At 38.3% G+C, this 20,487-nt stretch overlaps 2 protein-coding genes across 6 annotated transcripts in view; one reads left to right on the top strand and one right to left on the bottom strand.

Moving 5' to 3' along the window:
- The window catches only part of LOC104636651 (ribonuclease CL2), a 222,871-nt gene that overhangs the window by 159,477 nt on the left and 42,907 nt on the right, over positions 1 to 20,487 (bottom strand). The gene's annotated exons all lie outside the window — the stretch shown is intronic.
- Positions 1 to 20,487, top strand: part of FHIP1A (FHF complex subunit HOOK interacting protein 1A) — a 93,839-nt gene that overhangs the window by 30,075 nt on the left and 43,277 nt on the right. The window contains exon 4 of one of the 5 annotated variants that reach the window (XM_075751682.1): positions 11,027 to 11,088. The exons of the other annotated variants lie outside the window; for them this stretch is intronic. The gene's annotated coding sequence lies outside the window, so the exon portion shown is untranslated. The remainder of the gene's footprint in view (positions 1 to 11,026; positions 11,089 to 20,487) is intronic. 5 annotated transcript variants of the gene reach the window in all.

Below are 20,487 nucleotides of genomic sequence, written 5' to 3' on the forward strand. Positions count from 1 at the left end.
GTCCAGTATGATATGCCACTAACTATAGTTCTGTCTACTTCTTGGATACAATAAGTCAGTAAATAACAGCATGAATTGTTTATATAGTCTACTGAAAAAATGTATATTTTTAGAAATGGTTCCTGTAGCAGGTTCCAGTAGGAGAGAGGATCTTTGAGGTGACAAGCAGAATCAAGCTGATGGTCAACAACAGGTTTCGAAATGATAATTTTATTAGTGTCATCTTCTAAAGATAATGGAAAGAAAAATTTGTGGGGTTTTGTTGTGGTGAGTGTTTTGATTTGTGGGGATTTTTTGTTTTTTTGAAATCCTCTATCTGGCAGAGGAAGTCTCAGTATTACTTTGGTGTGAGTATCTGTTTTATCTCAAATAAGATTCAGCTGGTGAATGGAGGGAAAGATTAAGGCTATATGATAAAACATTTGAGGAGGATTTCTTTCATGTGACAGATATGCAATGTCACTTTTTGTTTGAATGAGTTAAAACCAATCAGTTATGCATGTCACATTGTCTTACAGTATGGAATATATTCCAAAGATCTAACATACATTGTAGAGAGTGGAAAGTAGTCTGGATCTTATCGATAAGTCCCATGAGACTACTTTCTAAAACTGCTTTCAAACCATGGTGCTGTTCTCCATACTTTCCTGACATTCTCCCAGGATCCAGTCAGTTCTTGAATGATTCTTTAAATAACTTTTTTAAGAAAAGCAGACTTGTTGTTTAAGCCGTATTCTCTCTGGAGAGCAGCATGGCCCAAACACTGCCATATTTTGAAAAGCTGGTCTCAAGATCAAATTCTAAATGAGTCTCTGTTATGGTGATCTGTTGTTTTGAGGTTGGATTTAATTATTGCTAGTACTATAAAAATGTCTTTAAGACTTTGTGGCATTTCCGTGCAGGTGAATAATAATACAAGCATGAGGGCAGAGAAGGGTGTGTGCCAGACTTATTTTCCATTAAAAAATTAGTATAAGAAATTACTTAGAGCTTTCTCTTGCTTTGAAATTCTGTAGATTGAGCCTATGAAGAATTAAAAAGATCAGAGAGAAAAGGAGTTGGTTAAAGTCAGCTGGGTTAGTTTTGTGCCTGGATCTCTGTGCTATGACTCTTAGGTTTCCTCTTAGTTGTTTTGAGTTCAAAGAGACATGTGAAAAAAACATGATTTATGCCCAAGAAAAGAAGGGACTACAGCTGCCAAAAATTGGGAAGAAATCCATCTGGTCACAAGGTGACCTGAGCTCTGCCTTCATTTTCTTGTCCTGTCATTGATTCTGCCATTGCACGTGATGAGGGGAAAATACCCACAGTGCAGGACGTGCTTGAGATTTCCAAACTGCTTTAACTCAGGTTGAGGATAGCAACTTACACAAACTACTTGGATTCCTGCCGTCATCTACCACTTGGAGGATGTGGCAGACCGTCACCCAGAATATCACACCTCTCTCCTAACTGTAAACACATTTACTGTTGAAGAACTATGGATTTCTGAGTGTGTGTCATAGTTACTTCTGAATATTTCATGTGCAGTAGCTTTTATAATCCTACAATGTAGAATACTATTTTGGGAATGTAAGATGCATGTTAAAATGAATTTAATAACTATCCCAAAAATGTAATGCGGGAAGTAACTAATATCTCAGTTTGTTCTGGCCACAGCAGTGTCATCTTTATGCCCCATAAGTGGAATTATAGTTTGTGCTGCTTTGCACGGGGCTGGGGATGTAGACATGTTTTTTTAAATGAAACTTTTCAAGGTGTGTTGTTCTGCTACAGGCTATAGCTTTCCTCTATGCTTCTCTGCTTTTTTTCCAATACTGGTATTTTTCATGGCAATAAATCTAGCTGTCTAACATTCAGTTTTTCAGCACATACTCTGTTCTTAATGAATGTGATCATTTACACAGTGTCACTGTAGTATTGGCATGCTAAATAATTTAGTGAGCTGTGGCAGGTAGATAACTCTGTGGTGTCTATGTTACTATGGCAATACATTTGCTTAATGTAAATATTAGTCATTCTGACCATATGAATCTCAGGACTTCCGACATTAGCTGTATTTGGGAGGTGGGCATCTTTGATCTGAAAGAAAAGTTGTTCTGGAAATATTAATAGTTTAAAGATTATTTTCTTTTTTTCATAATTCCTTCTGCTTTCTGACTGAGCTACATAATCTATTGATTGTAATGAACAGAGCAGAACATTTCTCCCATTTCTTTGTCATGGTTGTAATGCAGCTCTATTATAAAGAAATATCTAACTGTATTCTGATCCTCTAAAAATTCAGCTGGCTGAAATGAAAGGAAATAGGATCTTGAGGTCCATCAGCTTTGGTCTCAGTCACAGAGTCAAGGCAGTTCTAGAAGCACAAGAAATAAAATCATACTTGGAAGAAAAATTCCTGGGGTATTAGGTTTAGTTCCATGGCTTGAAAATGAAGCTAAGCATGAGAGGGTCTTCTGTTTCCTTTATGGGTACCACAAGGTAGAGAATTAGCTAAAAACCCCCTCATTTGTCAGAAAAATAATGCATCAGCAATATGTTAATGAAGTTTGTTTCTTAAATGTTTATGTAGATGGTTTTCTAGTCCATTTTCCATTTCCAGGGAAAAGGAACTACCTCTGTAAAGTCTTGTCTCAAAGGCCGGTTTATTCCTGATTGTACAAACTGTTCTTTGTCTATTATGATCTGCCAGCACTTTTGAGGCAAAAAATAGAAGTGGTAAAAGGTTTAGATTATTCACCTTTTCTAAGTATGATATGACATCATAATTCATCAATTGATAGTCTATATAAAACTTCAGTCACTTCAAACCACAAATATTGAATGTACAGCAGTGAATGACCCAGCAATGTGCGCTTGCAGCCCGGAGAGCCAACCATATCCTGGGGCGCATTAAAAGAAGCGTGACCAGCAGGTCGAGGGAGGTGATTCTGCCCCTCTACTCTGCTCTCGTGAGACCCCACCTGAGTACTGCATCCAGCTCTGGTGTACCCAGTACAGGAGAGACATGGAGCTGTTGGAGCGAGTCCAGAGGAGGGCCACAAAGATGCTTAGAGGGCTGGAGCACCTCTCCTATGAGGGCAGGCTGAGAGAGTTGGGGTTGTTCAGCCTGGAGAAGAGAAGGCTCCATGGAGACCTTATAGCAGCCTTCCAGTACCTGAAGGGGGGCTACAGGAAAGCTGGAGAGGGACTGTTTATGAGGGAGTGTAGTGACAGGACAAGGGGTAATGGCCTTAACCTGAAGGAGGGTAGATTTAGATTAGATGTAAGGAAGAAATTTTTTTAATGATGAGAGTGGTGAGGCACTGGACCAGGTTGCCCAGAGAAGCTGTGGCTGCCCCCTTCCTGGAAGTGTTAAAGGCCAGATTGGATGGGGCTTTGGGCAACCTGGTCTAGTGGAGGGTGTCCCTGCCCATGGCAGGGGGGTTGGAACTAGATGGTCTTTGAGGTCCCTTCCAACCCAAACTATTCTATGATTCTGTAAGTATTAGTTACATTTTATGTACTGTTTTAAACTTTTACTTGTTAAACTGCTAAACTTAAGATCAGTGTTGAAAAGAAGATTTGACTGGAATGTGCTCTTCTCCCCCGCTGTGTTTAGAATTGACCCCATCTTCCTGCTAAACATCTGTAACGTAGGAGAAGAAAGCATAGTAAGCAGTGAATTATGTCTTTGTTTGTAGGGTAGATGATACTGGAGGGTTCTGTGTGCTGCAGCCTGACATCAGTGCTCAGCATCTATCTGTGTTTGGCCCATTAACTGTCAAAAAAAGGAAATAACAAAAAATACAGTAGTAGTGAAGCACAGACTTCTGAATTCTTTGTATTTCACAGAAGAGTCTATGCTGGACTTGCCTAAGTGGTCTTTATTTTTCCTGTCTCTGAGATGATAAAACTTTTGCTGTCAGTGCTTGCATGTAAGGTAAAGCTCCTTACTGAACAGGAATACAAACTAGAGTTGTTAGTTGCTATTCCATGACACTGTTGCTCACAAATGCTAGTCTGGAATGCAAGTTAACCTGGGAAAATTAATTATTTACCACTTATATCTTTTCCTGACAAGGTTGCCTGTGGGAATACTGTGCTGCTGGCTGTCTCTCTCTTAAAAATATAATATGCTTTAGACGCATCTGTTGTTTATAGATGCAGAGAAGTATTGAAGCATTTAGATTCAGAATAACTACCAAGTATTAGCATAGTTGAAAGAGTAATTGGAGCAGCTTCTCCAATTATTCTTTTAGTAAACAAACCATACTCCTAAAACGGCTTGGGAAAAGCCACATCTACTGCAATGTACTGAAGGAAAAAGACTGCAGAGCCACTTTTTCCTCTGTGGGAAGAAAATGTGTGGAGAGAAGAGCTCCTGTGGGATCAGGCTGGCAGGATTTTCCCTTAGGGAAAGAGGCTTGATGGTTCTGCTTTTCCAAAGTCACAAGTCTCCATTTTCAAGACAGATTGTTGGGAGGGATCCTCTGAGCACTCAACAAACACTCCTTTCCAGGTTTGGCTTCAGGACCTGATGTGTGCCATAGGAACCATGTGAAGAGCATGGGGAGGGCCGGGGAAGGAGAGAGAGGAAGGTAGATTCCTTTGACATAACTCATGCTATCAATAGCTGAAAGGGTCTGGTGGACCCTTTCACTCATCTGGCTTGGTGGTTTTGTGGTGCTAGAACCTACCGCTGAAGCAGGCTGCTTTCTTTCTTTTTTCTTTTTTTTTTTTTTTTTGTGCTGGCTATGGTACAGACTTAGGGTTACCAGCGTACACCCATGAATTCCTACAACCAGAGGTGCAGTGGAATGCTTCACATCAAGCCATATACTGAATCTTCTGTTTCTGAGCTCCACTGTGTTTCTTTTGCTTCTAGTGCTAAAATATGGCATACCTGTATTTTAAAGCTGGGCTGAAGAAAGTGGAATGGATTGTATTACAAGCTGAATGTTTAAATCAAGTGATAAATTGAAAGGAACAAAAGTGCGTTCCAAAAAGCAGTTGCATTTAATGCTTCATGCATGATTTGCTCAGCTAGTTTCTTTTATTGTCACACTGTAAGTGCCATTTTACTTTGCCCCACAGAAGAAAAAATTCTAGTAGTTCTGCAGTGCCTTTTTCATATGTGTAATGAGTGTTTGCTTTTGAGTATTACCTTACAAATAAGAAGTGGAGTTGTTTTATCTGTAGTGGCTTTATACTTTTTGTTGTCATTCTTTTTGTATATTTTACTGTGAAAAGGTAATAATGGCTATTGTGCAGTGCTGTACCTTCCATGGCTCTCCTTATGGGATGAGAGCTGGTGCTGGTCTTGTGTTGGGATGGGGAGCTCCCAGAGGAGTTGTGCATCTTAAGCTTGCGCTTACCGGAAATTCTTTTTAAACTGACATATGTGAGTCCTGACACTGGTTACTGTTGATCCATGGATAGCTGGCATTTAATTATCCCCTGTCTTGTCTTCTTTCCATTGCTGTCACAGGACAGATACATTGTGGAGATGAAAATGGAAAGAATGTTATGGCCCTTGTCCTCCTATGTTATTCTTAAATGATCATTGTCCATTTAAGTGCTCACATTAGATAGATGTAGCATAAAAATATATAGGGTAGTGTAAGGCCTAAATTGTATTTTTAGTATACGTTTCAGTAATGTGTGTAGTTTTGACAGGAGATGGTGAAAAAGGCGAGTAAAATCAAACAAATATGGTCTCCAGGCTGTTGTTAATTTTGTCAGTACCTCTATGCTTTTTCTGTTAGGGATTAGAGAGTATATGCCAAGTGTAATGTAATATATCGTAGATACAAAAATACTTGTCACTTAATCCTTACTGTTACTGCAATAAGACAGACACCATTGAAATCATAGTAGCGAGAAATGTTTACCTGCCTGTTCCATTGTTAGAACATGGCTTTGGGCTTTTGGGAGGGTCAGGAAAAAGACACAGAAGGCTAGCACTTTCTTGCAGCATGAGCTCAACAGGTGTTTTTTTCCAGGTGCAGAACACTTAACTTCAGAGCTACAGTAATACTAAAAGATGTGATTCTAACATGATGCTTGGTTATTATAGTTTCATGCCACTCAGCATTATAATTAGCTTTACCAGACATTAATAAGTGGGTTTAATATTCAAACCATGGTGTTGGAGATAAGTGTGCCAATGAACCTTATCAGTGGAGCAAAATGTAAATTTTAACTCGTTTATCTCATTAGTCTTTAATAAGGCTGTGCTTCGCAAATCATGACTGCATCATCTGCTGATTATATCCTCTGATCTGCTAAGCAAAATAGTACTCTAATAATAGCCATACATTGCATGAAATCTTCCCACTGGTGTTCTGAAACACTTAATGTATTTTTTTCTTCATTTAGAGGGCCTTGATTGCATCTTACCTTTTCTGCTCAATGCCAAAATGTAGAAATGAAGGTAAGATAAGAATTCATTACTTGTAGGCCCTGGGTGTAGAAACTTTTTGCCAAGAGTTTCTGATGGGAGCTGTAAGTCTAAGTGTGTTGTCTGTGTGTGTTGCATAGGGACTCTGAGAGTTTTCTGGGCAGTTAAAACAGCCAGACTGTCAACTGAATAATGATGACTTGCTGCTTTAATAATAATCAGAGGTCTCCAATAGTCTGTTGCTCTCATGTTATGGGAGAAACCGAGCTGAGTGATTTGCCTTAGGCTCACGTAAAAGGGAAGAGAATTGGAGGAGAACGTTAAGTCTCCTGGCTTGAACTCTTAGATGTAGGCAATTACCACTATGGCTCATGATGATGATTGTGTCCCCAGCATGCTATTCAGAGCAAATAAGAGGGAATTTAACAGATTTGAGGGAATTCTTCTGGCAAGTCCAGTTAATACTTTTTCCCAGCAAATTGCTCATACAGTCTTGCCTAAGTCCAAAGAAACTTGTTCAATCCATCTATAAACTTTCAAGCTTTGAAGTTTTCCCACTAAACGTTTGTAAGATTCAGTGATTGTGAGTGAACACAGTTGGTTCTGGTGTCTGAGGCAAAAAAACCTCAGTCGCTCCAGTTGTAAGCTGATTTGGTTCAGGTTTGCTTCCATGTGGTCTTTATTTTGAAAAATTTACACTAATCTTCTCAGGTTGAGTTCTTTAATGATTGCACCTCTTTCTAGAGCAATGTTAGAATAATACTTCAGATATCTCTGAAACAAAGACATTTCTGAATCTATCATGAGAGAATCTGTTGTTTAAATTATTGCTAGAGGTGCAAGGTGAATCTTTTCTTACTATCCTGTGTTAAATTGATACTTAAAACCCTTTGTAGTACTCTGAGATGTGACATGGGACAGCTGCTGTAGCACTGTATTTTAATAGCAGTAGCTACGGCCCTCCTGGGTCCATAGAGCCCATGGACTGCTTCTGGTGGTAGTCATCCATCGCAGTGTTTTATTTTTTTGCATTGATCTTATTTATGGTCAAGTTGGTAGATAGATACACTGTCACAGGGAAAACACAGGTTTTTTCCTTTGTCGGAGAAAACTGCAGATCTTGGCTCCCGGTCCTGCTGAGTTAGAGGATGGAGAGGCATTGCCACAACCCCATCTGTACGTGTTGAATCCAGTGGGTTTGAATTTTCAAGTGTTGCCAACTTTGAGGACTGGTTCTTTCCAATTAGGTTGATTGTTGTGGTATGTATAATTGCATTCGGATGCACTTTTGTTACTGGAGCTCCTGAAGAGAAGTTTTCTACCGTCCTTCATTCATTCGTCATTAGTCGTGTACGTTTGGTTTGGTGCTGACTTACTAATAACACCATTTATTTTCAGTTAGTTTTTCAGCACGTATGCTTGATGGTATGCAAATTCTCCCATAAAGTCAATGGAGAGCCTCCTGAGACATTCTGTGTCATTAAGGACATTCTGGAGGTTAATGTCCTTAAGAGTACAAGTATGCTTGAGAACAGCAGGGATATCTGAATGCTGACTAGTGAAGAGATGACGTATTCTGAAACAGCATAGAAATGCTTAATTATTGGAGTGCCCATGGCATGAATTATGATGCAAGTAAAATGTTGTCTGTGGGGAGCGGTGGACTTGAAGATAAAACAGAGTAAAATGTGGAAAAACATAAAACAGAGTACAGAGATGGTAATGTATGTGGTGACAGTAGAAATACTCTGTTTTGTTTCAGCAGAGGGGTAACCGGTAAATGATGGAATAGTTTTGCATGTACTAAAGTACTTTCATAACTGATATATCAACATTAAAAAAACTTTATTTGATGTATGCTTTCTAATTCTCATAGCCTATTTCCCCCCTTTAAATGAGAGGTTGGAAAAAAAATCATAAATTTGTAATTCAGTGTCAAGAACCATGCACTCAGGAATAAAGTTGGAGGTCTTACTTTCAAACATGCTGTGGTTACAACTGACTAACGTGCAAGGCCTGTGCATACAGACAGACTTTCTCATGCCTCTTCAAACTGTTCTTGCCTTCTGCTTGTGCTGCTCCTTTGGAGCTCTGTGAGGATTGGTGCGTCATATGTGACTTTACATAAGGCTCAGTTTGCAATTTTGGATGGCACATCTATTGCCAATTTTCAAGATCATCATAAAGGTGAATTGAAAAATTTGAGATGAGGGGGAATGGGAGAGGAAAGGTGCTGAATTTCAGGCATGGGAGAGAAGAGTACACCCCAAGTACTTTTTTTTTTTAAAAAAAAAAAGAGTGTTGGTGTACTATAGCTTCTGCAGCTCCAACAGCCTCCAACAGAAGGATGGTAGTGGGGGTGAGAAGCAGCAGGGTTCCCAGAGACATACACACACACTCCCCAGTTTGGAGGTATGCAGGCAAGAACGACCTATTGATGAGTGGAACTTGTGCTTTCCCACGCCTGTAGAAGTCTCCTTAGGTGTTACAAAATTAGTTGGGAGAGGTTGTGGTTTGACTTTGTTATCTGTACTGAGACACATTCCTGCTAAGGCTGACATCCAGCAGTCTCCTTTACTAGGCTTTCAGTATTGATCATTTCAAGTGTTAAAAAGTTTAAATAATAATTAAATTTTATTTTTACTAGCTTCTGATATTTACCCCACCTTTTAGTAGATATTGTTTTCCCGAGGTTCCATGTTTTTCAGAGCATTCCCTTTATAAGATATATAGTCTTCATTTGCAATTTGGAAAGGACTATTATTTACCTTCTTTTACCCCTCAGGGCATGAAAGTTGCTAGTTTATCTTCATTCCTCCCTGGACTAGAAAGACACCTGTATTTCTATTCGTGTTTTCCCAAAGGTTCAAAGGCAAGACTGAAAAAAAATTATACAGAATTGTTATGCAAGTGTCAGATTACCCAGGTCTTTTTTTTTTTAATTGTTCCCTTGATTATTTAGCAGTTTCTTTTTTGTGTGCTGGCAATGTATCTGAGCCAAGTGTTGTATAGATTATAAATGTTTCTTTTTTGCTAGTGCATTCATATGTCTTATTATCCAGGCAAAGGTAGTCACACGAATGGAAGATGGTGTAATGTCATTCAGTTTCCAGTTGTAGAAGACTAAGTGGTGTGTGTAACATATTTTCATAGTAGAGTAGACTTGTGTTATGAGATCAGAGATGAAGGATTAATTTCTACTCTGTATAATGGAAAACTTAACACTGTTTACGTGACACAACTAATGTTATTCCTAGGAAAGCTGAAGAAGCTTAGAGGGAAAAACATCTACCACCTGTATAAAACGCAGTGAAAATAAATAGAAATGGAAATACAAATTCAATAACATGGGGATTTTTCTTTGATTTGGCTTTTTATGCACTAAACATAATAAAAATGCCAACAATCCACTTTGGATTTTGCTGTTTACTACCATGAGTATTAAAAGCAGAAAATTAAACATACGTATAGAAAGCCATAATCTGTCAAAGTCCACTCAACTTGCAAATCTGTACTAATATTTTTAAATAAGTGTGTCACTGCAGGAGGGGAGGTTGGGTTTTCATGGATCTGTGCTCACAGAAGGGGGAAGTGTTATTTTATTGAGGTTCTTGACTTTGCAATAGGAATTAATATAAAATGAATCTTCAACTTCTGCTTGTCTGCTCAGAGTTGGAATAGAAATGAAGAGGGAGAGCAGCACTTCTATGCAGTTTTCTGTGAGACCAAATACTTGGGGTTTTGCATGTTATGGGAATGGGGAGCTGGAGGGATGTGACAGGATTTTGTAAGGAATGGTTGTTTTGCCTTTTTTTCCTTCTTCCTCATCCTTGTTTTTCAGTAAACAGTATGCTATAGTGATTTGTGGGTCTCATCATAAACAGTAATGTTTATTCAGTGGTTTTCCCAAAATTTGGCAATTGATAGTCATAAAAACAAAATGAAAAAGGATTTTGCAAGTGCCTTTCTCTTTGCCAAGCCTGGAACATAATTTAGGACAAAGGGAGTTCACTAACTTCTGGAGTTTTCTCCAAGCTAAATTGCAAATGTCTGATGCAAACAATGTTGGTTCACACAGTGTTCTGATCTTTCTGTTGTACTTTGTATATTTTAAAAGAAGGGAAAAAAAGTACACTTACATTGAAAAGTGTCAATCCACTAAATATACTTTATCATGACCCCCACCTAATGTCAGGCAGCACATAGTACATAGGGTTAGATATGAAAATGACCTTTCTGGTTTTAGTAGCTCATTAAGTTTACTAGGTTTAAGGAGTAATTTGTGATGGGCTTCTGCCATCCTACAGTGTAAGGAAACAGTTGTCCTGAAGCTGTGTAAGGATATGCCTTTGCTCGTTTCCTTTGTTCATTAGTTCGTCATATCACTAACAGGTTTTCACTTCAGAATTTGAGAAATAATGTTGACTTGGTGGAGAAGTATCTTGGGGTGGTAATTCTCTCTAAAACAAGTAGTTTCAACCATGTACAGAAAGATAAATGACAGATTGAAGTCATCTAGTCATTTATTATTGTCCATGTACTTTAATGAACATATTGAGAGGTATGAGAGGGTTTTATTGTGTGATAGATAGCCACCTAAATTTATATACAGTTAAAAACTCATATTTTTTTTTTTTTCAGGAAAAAAACCAACTTTGTATTTTGAATTAAGCCCTGGGAGGGGAAATAAATATACACCTAGAGTAAGTATTATGTTAACAATTACACAATATCCATTCTATATCTAAAAGTTTTGATTTTATGGTATATTCTATCCTTTTCCAGGTGTTTTTATTTGAAAGAGACAGATAAAGAGAAATAACATGTGCATATGAACAAGAGAGAGGAATTCCATCTGCAAAGTGGAAGTTCTTTTCTCAGTGAAACAATCCTCTGGGGGAGCTTGTTAGTTGGTTTATTGATCAAGTAATCAGGATAATCTTAATGGTGTCTTATTACTAATTCTTGTGCTTGAGCTATATTTAGAACCTGCAGAATCATTTGAATGTTTGGAAATAAAAAAATGTTTGTCATCTTTATCATGAAATGCAGACTATTTAGAACATACATGTATTTGTATTTTATTGTGGATCAGTGCTGAAAGCATACACGTCGTCTTTAATGTCACCTTGTAGACTTGAGAACATTATTCTTGGACTTCTTATGCTTATTATAATGAGTAGTTTGACATGTTATACAAATCACTTGAAAAATTGCCCTACATATTATTGCTGTAGCCATAAAATATATAGTTTAATCTTGCTTTCTGTAATCTACATATGATAATTACAGGTACATTGATAACTTTTTGGTAGGCCATCTTTCTCTTGGGAAGGTAGTATTTCTTACCCTGTATGCTAGTGTTCTGAAAATAGTTTTAAATCTTCAGAGTATAGAGTCTTCTACTGCTTTGCTGGTCTCATTCATCTTCCTGTCAGGAAGGCTTTCTAGATAGGCAACTTAATAATTTCCTACGAATTTATTTTATACTTTTAGCTATAGACGCTGTTTTACTTTTCTCAAAAAAACTTGTAAAAAGAAAAGTTCCATTCACTTCTGCCTCACGACCTCAAGAAGCATGTGGTTTTCCTAAATTATGAGTGTGTTGGGGCCAAGTTTGTATGTCACACAGGTGTCAGAATTATCTTGGAAAGCAAAATCGATGCTGCATATTGTGTGGATCATTTTGATTTGTTTCTTCTACTAGCATAACCAGAACATAAAGCAGGTTTTGTTAAATGTCTGATTTCTGATGTGTTGCTCCCTCCCACTCCTGGATAGTGATAAATTGTGAAATAAACCCTGTACAATTTCTCAGTAGAGATGGGGAGATTGGCAACAACTATTTTTTCCCCAATAATTCACTTAAATTATGACAAAACAAAATTACTGGTGTAGACACAGTAGCTGATATCTGCAATTCCTCTATAAATCAGGGAATGGAAGGTAGCTTTCATTCAGTGACGTGTGCTTATGCCCCTTGGGGTTGTTCTCTTTCTCTTTGAAACTTGGTATGAAAGCATATTCACAGTACAAAGTCTGAAACTGAGTTTTGTTTTGCTTGTAAATGCCTGTCTCAGTACAGCACCAAACACTTTAGTCTGTGGGCCTCAGACTTTTTAATGACTTGGTGTTCTATGGAAACATGCTTTTCTTGGATCAGCAATCTTGGTGGTGATTTGGGAATGATCCAGCTAAGTTAAAGCCTTTGAACTGATTTCAGTTCGATGACATCTGCCTTCTTCAGTACATAGGTAGAAAGGAACTTTTCTGAGCTGCTATTCTTAATTTTTTTTTCAATTTAGTTTAAGGTTTTAATATGTGTTTTGCAGCAGTTGTCTGCTAGTAGTAGACAAGATGCCTCGATTATACTGTGAATAGAGGGATATCTGTCTTGTATTTTAAGAAGCCTAGCTGCTATTTTATTCTTAAGTTTTTAACCAACATAATCTGTGTTTTGAACCACTAATTGTTACTGAATTGTTGCCTGAATTGTAGTAGGCCAAATGTGGGGAGATCAAATACAACAGAGAAACAGATTTATTATGTCCCTTATCTCTCTCTAAAAGGAACAAGTCATACTACTAGAATTGCAACCTTATTTTTTTGCTCCCTAGCTTCAGATTTATGACCTAGGGATATGAACGTGTAGTTCATTCCTCCTGGGACTTTGCAAGAGTAACTTCCATGATTGTATGCTCTTAAGTTCCAGTGAAATTACCTATGTGCAAATATATGTGGTAGCTGAACATGCCCTATGGTGCATCAGGTAAATAGAGCCCTCCTTGAGGAGGTCAAGGTCTCTGTCAAGTATTCTGCTTTGTTTAATTACTGTTTTCTTGAGCAGTCACTGCCATTTGTCTAGCTTTGGTAACATGCCCTTTGATGAATTGTTTTTGCTGGTTAGCTCTATACCTTCCTAGAACCCCTGTGTATCAATTTAGCCTAACCTATCAATGTATTTTGGACCATAATACCAAACTGACCTCTCTGTTCTTTAATTTTGGCTGACCCATGCAGCAGAAATCTCTGCAGGCTTGGGATTGGGCTTAGCCCGTGTCCCAGTGCATAGGCTGCCAGCGTGAGTTGATCTGTTTGCTTGCCCTTGAAGTGTGCACACTTATGCCACTGCTGAACGGGGGGCTGTCAGGTGGGCCTCTTGCCTGTCACTGTTGCTCTACTTACTGGTGGGGGAAATTGCCCATTCATGTGTCTGGAGAACCATGTATTTATTTAATGCTGTAACCTGGATGCCCTGAAGTATAATACCATAGGGTTATAGAGATCACTTGAAGAGATTAGTGGTACCCCAATTAGTTGTCTGAGCTGAATCTGCAATAAACGTGTGAGTAGCGTAGCTCCCCGGAGATTTGACGAAAAGATGAATTGTGGTTTTTAACTGCAGCATGCTGGCTGTAGATGGGACAGTAAGAGTTTTGTCTCATTATAAAACATATTGCGTGTAGTTTCTCTCATGAGATAGATCTTGTTAGGCAGTCTCTGTGGGGACAAGTCACAAGACATTCTTACTTTCATGTTAGCAGGTTGGATTAAATTGTGCTTGATGAGAACAGATTGATACTTTGATTAACTACATTGCTTTACAATTTCCGGTGACTTGTTCTCTGTTAGGCTTTTAAGCAGATAGCTTTATCAGTGTAAAACATATCTTCTCCCACCCACACATGGAAGGCAGTATCTTTGCAGATACTGGGTAGAAAAGATAGATTGAAGAAAGCTGACTAAATATGATAAGTTTGCTTGAGGTAGACAAAGGACAGGGTAATTGGTGGACTGCAGCATTGAAACATGAAAGAACAAATGAAGGAGGAGGATACTTGTTTATGTAGTTTAAACTGTTCCTCTAGTAATCTGCTGCAGCTCTCTTGCTAGTAGAGCTTCTGAAGGTGAGTAGTACTTAACCAAAAAAAAAAGATCCTCAGATGCTGTGGCTTACATTTTCTCAGTTGCCTACCACAGACCTGCTGCTCTCTAGTGAGCAAGCTGTAATCCTTCTGCATTCTGGTGGTGAATGTATAGCATCATTAAGCCTGGGGATGTGATTGTTCTTCATAGGCTTTGCTTTTGTAGCAAAACTTACCACAAGCAGGATGAGTCCTTTCCCTTGAAAGAATTGATGTCTTCCTTTGAAACTTTCTTGTTAACAAAATTTAAACACTCTCCCTGATCATAGTCCCTAAAGAAAAGCTGAAAAAATTATGCAGAAGGCTATCTTTTCAATCAAAAATAAACAAACCCTGAACAAGGTCCCTTTTAAGCTGGAACTAAGTGTTAAAATTTGCCACTCATTTTTTCTCCTACCCTCCCTCATCCATTTATCAGAGACAGCAGAGTTGTGATTGCATAGCTATGCATTAGACCATACAATTTACCTCTGCTTCTTTGAAGTTGTCTAATTTCAAGCCCTTTTATGAAAATGTTTTGATACATGCCGTTTCTTTAACTGCCATCAAGGCTTCTTATCCATCTCTTCATTGTCTCTTGTGTACCTGAACTGACAGGGTGGAAAACTTTGGCTGGTAGAGCAAAAGCATACAGTATCTGATAACAGAGATACGCTTGTGTTTGAGAATTATTGGAGATCACAGCATCTTAGCATTTCAACAGAAGACAACTTTGATAATTAAATTGCAGAGCCTTGCAGCATATTTTGTATCTACCTTACTGTATTAGGCAGTCTTATCTTTTGTCTGTATGTTGTGCACTGCCTGGGAAGCCCCAGTCCTGCAAACTTCTGTGGTACTTTTTTTTTTTTTTTTTTTAGTTCAAAAGTGGAATTTTTGAAAAGAGATACTCCAGTGGGAGTGGACTTCACAAGGGATTCTCTGGTAGGCTGTTCTTCCAGTGTACTTTGCAGTGAAGTAAGTACTTCTGTTGACTGGGGAGTTCAGCTCTGTAATCAGCTGTGGAAAAAGGGTTGATGATTTACAGACTTCTGAAGGAAAACTGAAAGCCAATATCCTCCATGAGTCCAATGACTGGGTCTCAATCTCATCATTAATCTAAAGCTACTCAGTGCAGTTGTGGACTGCTGTTTGGTTGGGTTTTTTTAGGTTGAATTGTGCTACAGTTTTCTGCTCTCTTCCTTCCATCCTCATCCCATACTGCACAGCCATGGTTATAGACCGATGTATGTGACTGTATAACTTTGCTGCTTAGGGAGAAGACAGGTGCTTGTTAGCACATTTGAATATGCAACTGTCTACCAGATTTGGAGGAAGAACCCTGTAACCAATTAACTGAGCCCATACTGAAAGGTATTTAATATGAAAACAACAAAGTTTATGTAGGTGCAAATTAGTTGCCTAATTTCAAAAGCTGTTGTCCAATTACACAAAGAATATGGGAAGATCTTAGTGACTTGTCTCTTTGAACCTCAGTTCCTCATGTGTGTGATGTGTACACTGGGACTTCTTGTTCTGCATGATGATTGTTAAATCTATAAACCCTTGGCAGTAGTGACAGGTACCTCGTGTAGGAGAGGAGGGATTAGAGACAAAAGTGTTGTCAGTATAGGCAATTGAAATAGCTCTAGACGGCATATGTACGTGAACTTGGCCTTGTAATAGGGTTAAATGACTGATAAGATATGGTTGAATTGCAGAAAGATTTACCTACTAAGAAGGTTTTGTTACTGTGTGGCAGGGTCAAAGTATTAAACTGAGCAGTGGTTTTTGGAAGTAGAATTTTGAATGGACTGCAGGAGAGGTGTATTTGTACTTGTTAGAACTATCAAATAGCAGAATAATACCCTAATCAGTAGTTAGCAGAGAGGAAAGGCTAAATGATTGTAAAAACTTTAACCATGCATGTTTAAAATAAACCATTACTTTTCTTCTTAGTGGCTCCTAAGTTCACTTCTATCCCTTGCTCCATGAATCGATGTTTTATAAATAATTTATTTTCTCACCTTTAGACTCAATATGGTCAGGTTATTTGTCCAGTTTAATTGGAGTTAGTTTAATTTCACAGGGAATAATGTGATGTTGCAGTTACTGTGGCACATTTGGCCTTGCAAAATAATCAAGAAAACCTACTAATCTAGTAACAAATTATGCTTCCCACAAATATAATAAATATATTCTTTCTGCTACCACTATAACTGGAGCATACTAACTTTAGATTGATATGTATCTTAAAAGATAGTATCTCTTCCAAATCAGTTACTTTCCTTTTTTAAATAGATATGCTGTTTTTAGGATCTACTCTGCGACCACTTAATTTGTCAAAAGCTTTCTATGCTTTTTGAAACACTATTACAGAGTTTAAAGTCTTTGAAGCCTACACAATCTATTAGTATGAGGCTTTGGGCAATGTGGTCTAGTGGAGGGTGTCCCTGCCCGCAGCAGGGGGGGTTGGAACTAGATCATCTTTGAGGTCCCTTCCAACCCAAACCATTCTATGATTCTATTACTAAGGAAATCTCAGTATCCCGAGATGCTTTTCAAACTGGAAATGTTTGCTTCCTTAAGGGAATTGGTTTGATCTTAGAAATATTATTAATATTATTGCACGTTGCTGTCTTGTTACTTTTAAATTAGAGATGATTAAAAAGCCATAGTATTTGCTGCTGTGAGGATAATGTCTGTGTTCTCTCACTACTCTTAGATTTCTGGTGTGATAGCTGGGCTACATGCAAGTGAACTTAGCCCTCGTCAACTTAATGTTTGCTGCAAGCAAGTTGTTTTCAGCTAATAATTTAAATTTGGTATTTCTGGTCTTCATTTGGTGCTTTGTACAGTTTGTTTATGATGACTTTGTGCAGTAGGAGTGAACATTTGAGAATGAACTATTTGAGTTTTACTGAGATGTTATTGTTTATCACCAAGGGACAATCAATCTTTTTTATGATTCTTTGTTACTAAAGATGTAAATGGCTTTAAACTTGTGATTGTATGTATGTATGTGCTATATTCTGTTAGGTGCAGTTTTTAGTTGAATTTGCTATTTTACAGTGTTTGTCAATCACATACTCCCAAAGATCTTTTTCAAGCAATGGGGTAGTGTTTGTGCACGTAACTACAAATACAGTAAATGGACCAGGCAACTCAGGGGAACCTTCCTAAAAGATTCCTGTCGTTGGTAGGCATTTCTGGAGCTGGCAACACTGAAAGCCATTCCTGTTCTGATCTAGTGTTAGCTGACTCTGAAAAAGATCTGATTTGAATCAAAATGCTGCCAGTTGTTAATGTCCCATGTATCTGAGAACTCCCAGTGTTGTAACTTGAGTGTGCCCAAATTAGGATTTGGAAATGGCAGGAAGCTCTTGCATATCTTGAATAAGAAAGATCTTAGGGGACTTCATACAGAAGATGAGGGTACACACCTGCTTGTCTTGGAGGCTTCTTTCACAGAGGCTGTATTTCTTCTTTATATATGGTGGCTGCACTTAGGATATCCTTGTGTAGGAAAAGATGTCCATGCTACCAGTGCAGATTGTAGCAGTTACCTGCTTAGGCAGTAAGTTGTTAACAGGACTTGAGTGTTCAATAATATAGTGGTGGTTATAAATTCTTACATAAATGTTAATAACTAAGTAGCGCTTTTGTGGAAAGTGAGCTTTCTGATTGCACACACAAACATAACAGTGGTTCTGTCACTGGATGGCTTGACATTTTGCTGTATTTTGAATGTGTAGTGAGAGATGTACAATATCCGTTCACTTTAGGTCACCTCATAGCTGCAGTAAAGTAGGAGTCTGTAATGACCAAAGCACTAGTATGGAACTGCTACCACAAAAAAGTATGTTTAGAGAGCTACAAGATAAAAGTAGTTATTTAAAGGAGAGTCTGATGGGAAGGGAATGAGTACTGTCTTGAAGTTTGTGGAATACAGTCCAAGGCTCGGATAGGAAAGATGCATGAGGAAAAAAGAAAATTGCAAAGGCTAGGGAGGATAGAGAATTAGGGCAGATTAGAGGAGAAGAGAGGGTGACAGGTGAAATAGTTTTGGATTGCCTGTGTGTGGTACATCCTAGAGTTTTGCATACATCTCAAGAGCCTTACATCACTGATCTGGGATTTTTTTTTTTATCAGTGTTCTTGAATAAAGCTGTAATCTCCCTTGTTGTTGTTTACTATCTTAAGTAGTGGAGGCTGATCTGAAGTTTCTGATTCTGTTCTTGCTCTCATACTGCTATACTACTGACAGAATTTGTCATGTGATACCTAGATGAATAATATCACTTTCTTTTATTTAAATTCTTAAATAACATGCAAAGTCTATGTTGAAACAAACTCTAAGTTGTGAAGTCAAGCAACTTGTAATTTCCAAGAATTGAGCTTGCCTATGCTTTGTTAATTAAGTTTTCTTGCTGCGCTTTATGATACCATCTTTAATTACACGACCACGTTAGTTTTCCCAAAGCTGCTTGCTTTACTTCATACACAGGACAGATCTGCTCAAAGGGTGAATCAGGGCTGTGCAGTGAAGGACACTTTTGCCTGGAGGAGCCTGCTGAACTTTTACAGACATGGGAAGATTTCTGTTTGAAGGAGAGGGCTGACAAAGAGAGAACTAGCAGGAAGTAGACAGGTGATCTGAAGAAAAGGTCAATTAAATATTCCTTGGCATTATTAGGTATGGTATTAGGTAAACTCCTTTGAGCAGACTTTTTCTAAATGGTCTCTAACCATGCATCTTGTTTTCGGAATGTTTTTCGGTAGCAATGTTGAACACTCTGAGCTGCAAGCAAAAGTCACCAGAAGCTGTGCATTGAATATATAGTGGTAGCTACTTAAGTCAGTAACAATAAAACCAGACCAGATCCTAGGCCTCTGAAGTTGGGTTGCCTGCTACTTTGATGTCTGATTATTTATTTTTTTAAATTATTTTTTCTCCCCCCCCCCCCCCCCCCCCCCCCGTGCAGGAACATCAGTAATGTAGAAATAGCACTATTCATTTTTTTCATTTTTACGGGACTGTTTATGAAGTAGCAATATAATGTTAGGTGCCCTCAAGTAAATGAGCATATGAACTGAAGTGCTGGGAAGGAGAGTGCTTGAAAGTGTAAGGCCAATGTGAGAAGTGTGAGTGGAGTTAGGGGGGCAAGGAGTAGAGAGACTTTGATAATATTTTATAAGGGATTACTTCCCTTCCCAGTGTTGGCTGGCTCTCATGAGCTAGTTCTCACTGGTTTTGCACAATGCTCTCCAGTGCCTCTGGTTCCAGGTGGTTTATTATCTAGGGGGTAGCTTGTATGGAGCACCAGCTTCATTCTGGAAGTAGTGTTACCCAAACATAAACCAGGATTTATGCTGGCTTCTCCGCACATGGAATGTTTTATCTGCAAAAAGGATGAACTAGATTGTATTAATTGTATTGCATGAGAATGTTTAGAAAATGCATAGGAAATGCATCTTATGTGCTGCAAGAAGCAAGGGTTGGGACGGAGCACGGAAACCCTGATCATGCAGTTGAATCTTGTTGAATCTTGAACATATGAATATACGTATATAGATACAGGGGAATGCATAACCATCTGTTGCTTTTTACTTCAGAAACCTTAAAGTTATACCTTGTATATTTTTGAACATTTTGAAAATGACAAAAATCGGTGCTACTTTTGAGACAGGCTGTATGCTTTGCTGTGCTAACAGCTTCAAGAATATAAGCAGAGCACCCATGTAGGGAGCAGAGATGTTTGCTGTAGAGAAAAGATATTTATCTTTTAAGATATATGCAGGGAAATATCTACTATACTGGCAAAGAACTGCTATATGGGCTGTGGCAACTAATGGTACAAAAATTTCCTTGTGTATTTCATTAAGCCAATGAATGACCAGGGGCTCTGTAATCCTAATGAAGAGTGGAGAAAAGGAGAGGGCTTCAAAATGGAGTCTCTAATGAAAATAAAAATCTGCTATGATTTACATGAGCTGTTGTAGTGCATTTGTTGTCTTCCTAAACTCTTTGTATGTTGGTGTTGTGGAGATTTGGGGTTTTTTTGTTTTTGGTTGTTTGGGGTTTTTTTTGGTTTGGTTTTTGTTTGTTTGGTTAGGTTGGTAGTTTTCTTGGTTGGTTGGTTTTTGGGTGGGGGGTTTTGGTTTTTTTTTTTTGGTTTTGCTATGGTCCAAACCTGA

Source organism: Balearica regulorum, chromosome 4 (assembly GCF_011004875.1).
Source record: "Balearica regulorum gibbericeps isolate bBalReg1 chromosome 4, bBalReg1.pri, whole genome shotgun sequence".
NCBI lineage: Eukaryota > Metazoa > Chordata > Aves > Gruiformes > Gruidae > Balearica > Balearica regulorum.